This window comes from Schistocerca gregaria, chromosome 7, assembly GCF_023897955.1.
Source record: "Schistocerca gregaria isolate iqSchGreg1 chromosome 7, iqSchGreg1.2, whole genome shotgun sequence".
In the NCBI taxonomy this organism is placed as follows: domain Eukaryota; kingdom Metazoa; phylum Arthropoda; class Insecta; order Orthoptera; family Acrididae; genus Schistocerca; species Schistocerca gregaria.
In genome coordinates this window covers 389,287,777-389,300,701 of record NC_064926.1, presented here as the reverse complement: position 1 = coordinate 389,300,701, position 12,925 = coordinate 389,287,777, and the positions used below count along the sequence as shown (strand labels likewise).

General features: G+C 41.8%; 1 protein-coding gene across 1 annotated transcript in view; it reads right to left on the bottom strand.

The window, feature by feature from the left end:
- LOC126281185 (myrosinase 1-like) overlaps positions 1 to 12,925 on the bottom strand; it is a 225,146-nt gene that overhangs the window by 51,088 nt on the left and 161,133 nt on the right. The window lies entirely within an intron of this gene.

The following is a 12,925-nucleotide window of genomic DNA, read 5'->3' as shown; positions in this document are numbered from 1 at the left end:
TCGACGCCCGGTGGACCCCCCCCCCCCCCCCCCAGGGAACGTCTCACACCAGACGAGTGTAAGCCCTATGTTTGAGTGGTAGAGTAATGGTGGTATACGCGTACTTGGGGAACTTGTTTGCGCAGCAATCGCCAACATAGTGTAGCTGACGCGAAATAAGGGGAACCAGCCCGCATTCACCGAGGCAGATGGAAAACCGCCTAAAAACTATCCACAGACTGACCGGTTTACTGGATCTCGACCCAAGTTCTAGGGGACTAATGACCTGAGAAGTTGAGTCCCATAGTGCTCAGAGCCATTTGAACCATTTTTGAAAATGGGTAGAGTGTTCTACTTTATTATCAGCTGATAGTGGCGCCAAAGTCCAACGGAGAAACGACGATTCGTTGAACCTTTCAGTACCTTGTAGATGAGGCTGGGTGCTGGATGCTAGTCCGCAGAAAACCCAAGTAAGTGAACTGCAGGGTAGCCGCGCGGTCTAGGCCGCCTAGTCCCGGTCCGTGCGGATTCCCCCGTCGGAGGTTCGTGTCCTGCCTCGGGCATGGGCGTGTGTGTAGTCCGTAGCGTAAGTTAGATTAAGTAGTGTGTAAGCTTGGGGACCAATGACCTTAGCAGTTTGGTCCCATAAGACTCTTCCACAAGCGCCAAATTTCCAAATTTAAGTGAACTGCAAGTAGTACGTTTTAGTCATCATTTACAGTGTGACAGTTATTGAAGTACATGAGATAAAATCGTCGTATGTTCTGAATGGTTTGCGTTAGAAGGTTCAAACTGCACGGTTGGTCGCGGGGCATGAGAGGAATTAGTATGCGTATGCACAATGAAGCCCACTTCCATTTGGATAGACTCGTCAATAAGCAGAATTGGCGCGTTTTGGGGATTGAAAATCCGCATTTCGCGATCCAGAAGTCTCTTCACCCTCAACGGGTGACTGTGTGCTGTGCAATGTCCATTCACGGAAAATCGGTGCCGTATTCCTTGATGGCACAGTGACTACCGAACGGTACGTGTAGATTTTGGAAGATGATTACATCCCCATTATCCAAAGAGACTCTGATTTCTGCAAGATATGGTTCATGAATGACGGAGCTCGACCCCATCGAATCTTCACCCTCAACGGGTGACTGTGTGCTGTGCAATGTCCATTCACGGAAAATCGGTGCCGTTTTCCTTGATGACACAGTGACTACCGAACGGTACGTGTAGATTTTGGAAGATGATTACATCCCCATTATCTGAAGAGACCCTGATTTCTGCAAGATATGGTTCATGCAAGACGTAGTTCGACCCCACTGAATCAGGAGAGTATTTGCTTTGCTGCAAAAGCACTATGAGGACCGCTTTCTGGCTCCGGGGCACCCAGAGGCCACTGGCATGGGCCTTGATTCGCCGCCATATTCTCCGGATCTGAACACATGCGACTCCTCTTTCTGGGGCTGTATTAAAGACAACATAATCTCAGAACCATTGCTGAGGCCATCGACGGCATCGATGTCCCGACACTTCAGCGAGTCATGCAGAATTTCGCTATTCGCCTGCGCCACATCATAGTCAATGATGGCAGGCATATCGAATATGTCATAACCGAAATTCAAATATCTTTAGTGACGTTTGCACGCTGAATGAAGTGTGTACACGCCGTAGTTTTTTTTTTTTCATATAGTTCAATAACTGTCACCCTACACGTGGATTAGAGGAACGGGTTCTACAGACAAAGTGGATTTGTATACACGGGATGGGGCCTTTCGCACGCTTCCTTGTCGGCAGCTGCCACTCCCTGGCACAGTAGGCCGAGTGCAGCCCACTTACTTCCGTTTTCTGAAGAATCGCATTCGCCTCTCGGCCTTGTCTACAAGACACTGAGAAGCTGACAGATCGTCGCCTCTCCATAAGCCCTTGGCGCCACCATCAGCTGACGACAAAACAGAACTTATTATCTGCCTTTTTTGGCTATCTTTACATGTAAAGAGATATTTTAATACTTTTTTGTTTGTTTAAAATTTCATCTAAGGTTTAATTGCCTTTTTTATGTTTATGTTAAATATCTTATGTGGTTTTACAAGGTTCAGTGGATACTAGCGCTCCCACTGTCGTAATTTCATTAAGGTTTTATGAACACTAGGGCCCCTATTTTGTGTGTAAATATGATAAATGCTTTTCAAGTCATCATTATGTAGACTGTCAGTCTTTCTATATACTCTTTTATATATGTATTTCTTGCTGGTTCTATTTAGGACACCAACGTCTCATCCTTATTTGATGCCGGCTATAATTTGAGCCTATTTCATACTTCTGAATAAGACAGTTAAACCCTAGAACAGTAATGCGGAGAAAATGTTACATTGTTACTAAACCATCGTAAATTGTATTACTCCAAATTTATTCAAATGAATAGCAGGTTGAAGCTTGTGAATTAGTGAATCACAATTTTAGATCTCCAACGGTGCACACACCAAATCAAGTACAAAATGTCATGTTTTATACCCTACTGCATCGCAAATTTCAGTACGGTTGAAGTTGAAACCGCTAAAGTAAATCTAAGAAAATGTTCGTGCAGCTCACAGTTTATTTTTATTTTTGTTGAAAGGATAAAAACTGCAGCTGCTGTCCGCAGCTCGTGGTCGTGCGGTAGCGTTCTCGCCTCCCACGCCCGGGTTCCCGAGTTCGATTCCCGGCGGGGTCAGGGATTTTCTCTTCCTCGTGATGACTGAGTGTTGTATGCTGTCCTTAGGTTAGTTAGGTTTAAGTAGTTCTAAGTTCTAGGGGACTGATGACCACAGATGTGTCCCATAGTGCTCAGAGCCATTTTTGAACTGCAGCTGCTGAAGTAACAGACATGAACAATATTATGATTATTGTTTAGTATTGAAGATCTATCAGCAGCTATGTTTTAATGTTAAATTATGGAAATTACCGCCCGTCTAGTGATTTGTTTACTCGCTAACAAGACTAATAGCAACATTATTTAGTTGCAGATGACAGGCTACTCGTACACAGTAATATTAAGAGGGTGTTCCAGAACCCAACTATGTAGAAAATAAAGTAATAGCCACGACAGACAAACTAATTTAGGCATAATTTCGGAGGAATAATTAGCATTTGCAACAACTTCGCACCGTACAGAACTAAGTTGCACGATTTGTTAGTGTATCAACTCGGACTGTTGGCGTATCTACAAGGAATGACGTACCCGTCGCAGCCACGTAACACATAGTAACAGCAGTGGTCGTAAAAAGAGCCTAACTGAAAGGAGTCGTAGATGAGCATCAACCTTTGTCAGTGACAGCTGGCTTCAAACCCGACAGAAATCGCTGATGCCAGTGAGAGTAGCATTGTCTCGAACAGTATGCAAGTGAACATTCTGAGGTGAGCTGCTCGCAATGGACATTTGTAACCGGGTAACTTGCGAAAGCGCGTTGCCCACAGAGGCATATAGAGCAACAGAGCTGATGAGAGGCGTGTAGTGTGGTCCAACGAATTGCGATTTCGCCTCCTTTTGAGGTATGCTGGATGTCGAGTCCATCGACACTCCAATGACGTGTTTAGCCCACGATTTGAGCAGTGTGTAGTTCACACCAAAGGTGCTCATCTGATGTTTTTGGGGGTGTGTATTGGTAATATTAATGAAAGAAAGTAATTTCCTGAATGATTCTGCCATTATTGTAGATCTTTTGTGAGTAATACCTTTTAAGTCGCTTAATATAGTTATTTATAAAGTCGTTTCGGCTGCTACCATATCATATATTAAGTTATAATTTATAAAACAGCGTTCAGCGTCAATCTATAAAACCTGTTGAAGCAGTGTCAACCATGACTTAGGTACACTCTTTCGATGACCGTGAACATTCTCAGTGATCAAGTGTAGCCCTTTCATCTACATCTTTGAGGTTATCGTTTGGATACTTCCAAGAAAGCAACAGCCGTGTTCCTGGTTTAATGAAGTCTTAGGTAGCTTCTAGTACCTCGACGGCCCTCTAAATCGTCCGACATTAACCCCTTGAGAATACGTCTGGGACTATTTGGAACATTGGGTCAAACGTAGCAACCTACATCTTCGCAATATGGTGGCTACGGGACAAACTCATAAATGAGTGGCTTCAGCAGGATATGGCATAACTGCAGACACTTTTTCTCTGTACTTCTCAAAACTGAGTTCATTATCAAGACTGGAAGCTGTGTTATACGGCATTACGGAAATGTCTCCTCAGGGTAACTAATTAGTTTGTCGAGTATGTTTACAAATATTCCGGAATATTAGTGTGTGGTGATAAAAAGATCTGTTACACTTCTGTGTAAGTACTCGAATTTTCAGTATACTTCGTTAATTCAAACAGTTTTGAGACTGGATTAAAAAAAATTAAGATGGTAGTTTCAACGCCTCAGGTGTTATACATGTCTTCCCCCCCGCTCCCATGCTCGCCCCCCCCCCCCCCCCACTTGAGTTCAACGAACAGCAGTTCACACAACCACATGAAACTGTCAGAAAAATCATGCTTTGGCGTGTTGCTCAACTCACGCCTTACATTGGCCTAAACGTCGGATTTGTCGTCAAAGCATTGGTCCTTCATGTCAATTTCTGCATTTTGTTCTTTTCTGGTAGGTTCGTACTGACAACACCAAGCCTCTTCATCCGCGATGATTTTCCCACAAAAGAATGGTCCGCATTTTCCATTTCAATCAAGAAACCTCGCGCATCTACCTGACTTTATTTGTGTTCGGGAGTTAAGGTGTACAGGACAAAGTCTTCATACATTTTTTTATGCTTCAAATACTCTGGAGAATGTCTTGAATTCTTGATTTAGAGATGTTGCTCGATTGTGATTTGTGATACAACACTCTGGCGCACATCCACTTAACACTGTCTGATCACAACTAATTGGTCGAATGCACATCTGTTAACAATTGTTAGTTCAACTAGCCACCACAATAACTGTGTTGATGTCGCTTACAAGCATGGAATAAAATCTGTCTCTGAAGTTTTTAAACGGACGTTGTAAGCAATAGTTTGCCAGTTGACAAGAAATCATGTGTCACCTAAACTACAACTGCTGTAGTAGTCGGTAGAAGTGGGAATCTGAAGAAGTGAACGCTGTATTCTTACATGGGAAGGCCACGACGTAGGGATCACAGATTTACTTCAAACATTGACAACTTAAGTAGGCCATTAGAAAGCCACAATGTGAAAGTAGTAAAGTGCGCTACTCTGGCAATTCCGAGAAAATCGCCAGAGTAGTATTACACGTCTATTATGTGGCTTACGTATCCGTGCGAAGGGGCAGGCGGTAAGAAGTCATTGTCGTCAAGTTGTCAGCATAGGCACCACACAGGATAGACAAGGAACGAGACGATAGTTCGAATACCGCCAACACTCATTTTTTAATCTGTAGCTTTTTCATAATTTGTCACACTATTTAATTCATGTGGTATCTGAAAGATAATATAATGAATAAACATCCACGTGTATATTCATGAAGTTGTAGTGAATTCCACATGTTATTTAACTATTTAGTATTTTAATTAAATTCTCAAGGACGAGATACAGCCTTGGAAAGCCCAAGACGAACCTCGACAAACAATGATGCGAATGACGTTATTCATAATCAGTAATATAGTAAGTCACAATGTGTCAGACTACAAAAGTAAAGTACAATTACTCGTCGGATATTCTCTTGACATCACACGTTGCAGGATGATATTTGTCATACAGACATGTTGTTGTTGTTGTCTTCAGTCCTGAGACTGGTTTGATGCAGCTCTCCATGCTACTCTATCCTGTGCAAGTTGCTTCATCTCCCAGTACTTACTGCAACATACATCCTTCTCAATCTGCATAGTGTATTCATCTCTTGGTCTCCCTCTACGATTTTTACCCTCCACGCCTCCCTCCAGTACTAAATTGGTGATCCCTTGATGCCTCAGAACATGTCCTACCAACCCGTCCCTTCTTCTTGTCAAGTTGTGCCACAAACTCCTCTTCTCCCCAATTCTATTCAATACTTCCTCATTAGTTATGTGATCTACCCATCTAATCTTCAGCATTCTTCTGTAGCACCACATTTCGAAAGTTTCTATTCTCTTCTTGTCCAAATTATGTATTGTCCATGTTTCACTTCCATACATGGCTACACTCCATACAAATACTTTCAGAAACGGCTTCCTGACACTTAAATCTATACTCTATGTTAACAAAATTCTCTTATTCAGAAATGCTTTCCTTGCCATTGACAGTCTACATTTTATATCCTCTCTACTTCGACCATCATCAGTTATTTTGCTCACCAAATAACAAATCTCCCTTACTATATTAAGTGTCTCATTTCCTAAACTAATTCCCTCAGCATCACCCGACTTAATACGAATACATTCCATTATCCTCGTTTTGCATTTGCTGATGTTCATCTTATATCCTCCTTTCAAGACACTGTCCATTCCGTTCACCTGCTCTTCCAAGTCATTTTCTGTCTCTGACAGAATTACAATGTCATCGGCGAACCTCGAAGTTTTCATTTCTTCTCCATGGATTTTAATACCTACTCCGAATTTTTCTTTTGTTTCCTTTACTGCTTGCTCAATATACAGATTGAATAACATCGGGGAGAGGCTACAACCCTGTCTCACTCCCTTCTCAACCACTGCTTCCGTTTCATGCCCCTCGACTCTTATAACTGCCATCTGGTTTCTGTACAAATTGTAAATAGCCTTGCGATCCATGTATTTTACCCCTGCCACCTTCAGAATCTGAAAGAGAGTATTCCAGTCAACATTGTCAAAAGCTTTCTCTAAGTCCACAAATGCTAGAAATGTAGGTTTGCCTTTCCTTAATCTATTTTCTAAGTTAAGTCGTAGGGTCAGTATTGCCTCACGTGTTCCAACATTTCTGCGGAATCCAAACTGATCTTCGCCGAGGTCATGGAAAGCATAAACTGAAACTTCATGCTAATACACGGGTTTTTTATTATATTATCTTACAAATGCAATAAATAAAATAACATGACCAGTGATGAAAAAAATTGTTTGAGCGGGAGGCGAGCCGCCACGTTATACACGTTCGTCTTACGAATCCCAAACGCTAATCACTTGACCACCAAGAAGTCTAACGTCCGACACCTAAGCACAGTTACACAGGCCACTTAACAGACGTTTAAAACTTCTGTGGTGATTTTCTAGGAATTGCCAGATTAGTGCACTTTACTACTTGCAGATTATGTTGTTTTAATGGCCTATTAAATGTGCACAAAGTCTGAAGTACATCCGTGATTCCAGCGCCGTGACCTCCCCTTGTTAGTAGGCCTATATAATCCGGCATCACGTCCGACTGAAGGGGGTTGTGATGGTCTGAAGTGTCTAACATTTTTTTTCTCAACATTTGAATAGCATTCAGATGGATAGCGTCTGTGCGGCCGTCCATGACTTATCAGTACGCTAAGACGAACTACATTCCTCACTCTCAAATCCTCTAACCTCGCAGTGGTCCCTTAATCATCACTCTACCTCTGAGGCAAACGGCCACCATTAATTACGTTAGAGCTTTTGTTTAAAATTTGGTCCACGCCCCACGTTAGAGCTTTTCTTTAAACTTTGCCCCCCCCCCCCCCCCCCCCAGTTGATGAGATTTGGTGAGATGTGGTTGGACCCTCGCGCATCCCTCCTCACGTCGCCGGGTAAAAATAAGTACAAATAAAATTTTTAAAATTGATTTTAAACATTGATTAAAACACTTCAATAAAATCATGTTTCGTTTACAAATTGTTTTTAACAAGTATTTAAGAATATTTTTTAAACACACCAATCCTAAATACCGGTAACCTTCACTTGATTTAGAGATGAAAGACAACATTATTTGCACCTTCCCTTGAACCGTATGATTACGTAGCTTTTCAGTCTCTTAATTAACACGATCACTAAGAGAACTCTTGTCGGTGAACTTCAGCTTAGCTTCCTTCCACAAACGCTTAACTTCCTATCCAACTTTGGTTCCACAAGGAACCGAAGTGCACAGCGACTGTATATTAATTAAGGAAGTTTTCTATGTGAGCAATCGCAGCGTAATCTGTGCATAGCTAAAAAGTCTTTTAAAAAGTTAACGGAAAACTATGACTTACTAGCGGCCGCATCTGCACACTATCATCATTTCCTCATCGAAGCAGAGAAAGCTGTTTTTCTAAGTACTATCAGGATTTCAGCACAAGTGCAAATTAGTATGTCCCTCAGCGAGGATGCGTGATTATTTAAGATTATTGATGGATCTTTCAACAACCATCGCATTTCATGATGCTAGGATATGTGCCCTATAGAAAGTGTGGAGATCGTATTGTAATCTAGCCAAATCAAATTCAAGATGCGATTCATTATCGCGAAATTGGTTGTACCTTGATTCCGAAATAAATGGGGATTAGCAGGTACAAAGCAGGCTCTACAATTTTTCGGAAGATTTTACTTCAAAATCCAAAAAATTAAGGTAATTAAGGAAGATAGGAACATAGCAAGAAGCAGGATTTCACAGTGCAAGTAAAGGAAAAAATCGAAATTTTTTCATTGTAATTTAAAGATATTTTTTCGTTTGTTATCCGACTTCAGACTTAAAATTAAAACATTCTGGAAAGTTTTGGAATTCGCGCCACTGATTGCTGTGTTCCTATCCTTCTTGCTGATATGTGTGTTTCAACTTGTCAGCATGCCGCTTAACAAATACATTGTAAAGATGTTGGAACAAATTCGTGTTGCACACAAAATATCAGCTCTATATTCGTTGCAGAATACCACGACTGACTGACTCGCTAACTTGCAGTGATTTCAGCATGCGCGGTAGAGAACTTCCTAAATGAAATCTAACACTTTTGCGGCATTTCTTTCAAAACATGTGTAAGACATTCAGTTCAGATCAGTTCAGAGAGATCATAACGATACGTGGACACTGTAATACCGTCTGTGATTGGTTGGTTGGTTTATCTGAGGAAGGGGACCAAACAGCGACATCATCGGTAAAGGAAAGATGGGGAACGAAGTTGGCCGTGACCTTTCAGAGGAACCACCTCGGCATTTGCCTAAAGCAGATTAGGAAGATCACGGAAAATCTAAATCAGGATGGCTGGACGCGGGTTTGAAACGTCGTTCTCCAAAGTGCGAGTCCACTGTGCTAACCACTGCACCACCTCGCTCGGTAATATTGCCTATGATCGGAATTGACTAAATAAAACAAAATATTATCCGTTGAAATCATGTCTATCCTCTTAATTAAAAAGCTGGCGTGAGATTTTCATTCGCCACCTTCCCTGCCGAACCCTCGCACCCCCCTCCCCTCACCTATTTTAAGATCAGGCAATTAATGGATGTCCCCTTATCTCGCAATCGAATTCACCAACGTCAATTAGAATTAAGCACGCCTTGTAATGTTACTGTCACTATAAGCATTTTTGTTTATTATTGAACAGGAGAACTACATTTTTATGAATCTCTTAACGTTGGCGTTTTTGGATTCGGCTGTGGGTTGCTAGATGCATATTAACATAAAATTCGACTGAGAACCGTGGGCCGCAGTTTATGACCACTGGTGTTGAGTCCGTAAGATCTAAAAGAGTTAAGTTAGGATGTCTTGCGGCAGACACCTTGTTTAAAGCAGTAAAGAATATGGAAATTTCGTGCGGTTGTAGCTTCAGTGTGTACAATGTAAGTTGAAAGCACAGAGATAAAACACACACAACCCAGCCGTCATCTTGAGTTGCAAATAGAAAGGAATGAAAGACCAAACTCATCTTACTTACTTACTCACCTACCACACAAACCACAATCAGCCTTCTCCATCTTTTTCGGTCTACGTATTCCAGCTAGTCCCATCTTACTCGTATCGTCTCTGATCCCGCAGATCCATCTCCTCTCTGGTCTCCCCTTTGTGTGTTACCTCATATTCCTTCTTACACCTCTTGTCTAGTGATCATGTCTTCTCCACGCATTACCTGCCCATACCACTTCTGTCTCCTCTCTTCTAATTACCGACACAGTGTCCAACGATTTGTACAACTTCTCCAGTTCACGGTTTTTCCTTTTCCCCAGTTGTCTCCATCCTTCACTAATCTAAAAATATCTCAGGCCAGAATTCTAAGATGTGAGGAGATTTCTATCTATCTGTTTGGTCAGCGTCCATGTCTCTGCTCCGTATACAACAAGCTGCATTACAGTCCCGTACATCCTTAGTCTTCATGGAATCGATAAAAGCCGATACTTGAGCAGCTTTCCGAGTGCAAATCTTCACCTGATTATGCTTTAACTCTCGCCATTATTTCGCTGAGTAATGCTCGAAGGTATCTGAACTATTTTCCCATCTTAAAAATTTCCCTTTTTTTTTGGTCACCAGTCTACTGACTGGTTTGATGCGGCCCGCCACGAATTCTTTTCCTGTGCTAACCTCTTCATCTCAGAGTAGCACTTGCAACCTACGTCCTCAATTATTTGCTTGACGTATTCCAATCTCTGTCTTCCTCTACAGGTTTTGCCCTCTACAGCTCCCTCTAGTACCATGGAAGTCATTCCCTCATGTCTTAGCAGATGTCCTATCATCCTGTCCTTTCTCCTTATCAGTGTTTTCCACATATTCCTTTCCTCTCCGTTCTGCGTAGAACCTCCTCATTCCTTACCTTATCAGTCCACCTAATTTTCAACATTCGTCTATAGCACTACATCTCAAATGCTTCGATTCTCTTCTGTTCCGGTTTTCCCACAGTCCATGTTTCACTACCATACAATGCTGTATTCCAGACGTACATCCTCACAAATTTCTTCCTCAAATTAAGTCCGGTATTTCATATTAGTAGACTTCTCTTGGCCATAAATGCCTTTTTTGCCATAGCGAGTCTGCTTTTGATGTCCTCCTTGCTCCGTCCGTCATTGGTTATTTTACTGCCTAGGTAGCAGAATTCCTTAACTTCGTTGACTTCGTGACCATCAATCCTGATGTTAAGTTTCTCGCTATTCTCATTTCTACTACTTCTCATTACCTTCGTCTTTCTCTGATTTACTCTCAAACCATACTGTGTACTCATTAGACTGTTCATTCCGTTCAGCAGATCATTTAATTCTTCTTAACTTTCACTCAGGATAGCAATGTCATCAGCGAATCGTGTCATTGATATCCTTTCACCTTGTATTTTAATTCCACTCCTGAACCTTTCTTTTATTTCCATCATTGCTTCCTCGATGTACAGATTGAAGAGTAGGGGCGAAAGGCTACAGCCTTGTCTTACACCCTTCTTAATACGAGCACTTCGTTCTTGATCGTCCACTCTCATTATTCCCTCATGGTTGTTGTATATATTGTATATGACCCGTCTCTCCCTATAGCTTACCCCTACTTTTTTCAGAATCTCGAACAGCTTGCACCATTTTATATTGTCGAACGCTTTTTCCAGATCGACAAATCCTATGAACGTGTCTTGATTTTTCTTTAGCCTTGCTTCCATTATTAGCCGTAACGTCAGAATTGCCTCTCTCGTGCTTTTACTTTTCCTAAAGCCAAACTGATCGTCACCTAGCGCATTCTCAATTTTCTTTTCCATTCTTCTGTATATTATTCTTGTAAGCAGCTTCGATGCATGAGCTGTTAGGCTGATTGTGCGATAATTCTCGCACTTGTCAGTTCTTGCCGCCTTCGGAATTGTGTGGTTGATGCTTTTCCGAAAGTCAGATGGTATATCGCCAGACTCATATATTCTACACACCAACGTGAATAGTCGTTTTGTTGCCACTTCCCCTAATGATATTAGAATTTCTGATGGAATGTTATCTATCCCTTCTGCCTTATTTGACCGTAAGTCCTCCAAAGCTCTTTTAAATTCCGATTCTAATACTGGATCCCCTATCTCTTGTAAATCGACTCCTGTTTCTTCTTCTATCACAGCAGACAAATCTTCACCCTCATAGAGGCTTCCAATCTATTCTTTCCACCTATCTGCTCTCTCCTCTGCATTTAACAGTGGAATTCCCGTTGCACTCTTAATGTTACCACCGTTGCTTTTAATGTCACCAAAGGTTGCTCTGACTTTCCTGTATGCTGAGTCTGACCTTCCGACAATCATATCTTTTTCGATGTCTTCACATTTTTCCTGCAGCCATTTCGTCTTAGCTTCCCTGCACTTCCTATTTATTTCATTCCTCAGCGACTTGTATTTCTGTATTCCTGATTTTCCCGGAACATGTTTGTACTTCCTCCTTTCATCAATCAACTGAAGTATTTCTTCTGTTACCCATGGTTTCTTCGCAGCTACCTTCTTTGTACCTATGTTTTCCTTCCCAAGTTCTGTGATGGCCCTTTTTAGAGATGTCCATTCCTCTTCAACTGTGCTGCCTACTGCGCTATTCCTTATTGCTGTATCTATAGCGTTAGAGAAATTCAGCAGACGTATCTCGTCATTCCTTAGAACTTCCGTATCCCACTTCTTAGCGTATTGATTCTTCCTGACTAATGTCTTGAACTTCAGCCTACTCTTCATCACTACTATATTGTGATCTGAGACAATATCTGCTCCTGGGTACTCCTTACAATCCAGTATCTGATTTCGGAATCTCTGTCTGACCATGATGCAATCTAATTGAAATCTTCCCGTATCTTCCGGCCTTTTCCAAGTATACCTCCTCCTCTTGTGATTCTTGAACAGGGTATTCGCTATTACTAGTTGAAACTTGTTACAGAACTCAATTAGTCTTTCTCCTCTTTCATTCCTTGTCCCAAGCCCATATTCTCCTGTAACCTTTTCCTCTACTCCTTCCCCTACAACCGCATTCCAGTCGCCCATGACTATTAGATTTTCGTCCCCCTTTACATACTTATTTACCCTTTCAATATCCTCATACACTTTCTCTACCTGTTCATCTTCAGCTTGCGACGTCGGCATGTATACCTGAACTATCGTTGTCGGTGTTCGTCTGCTGTCGA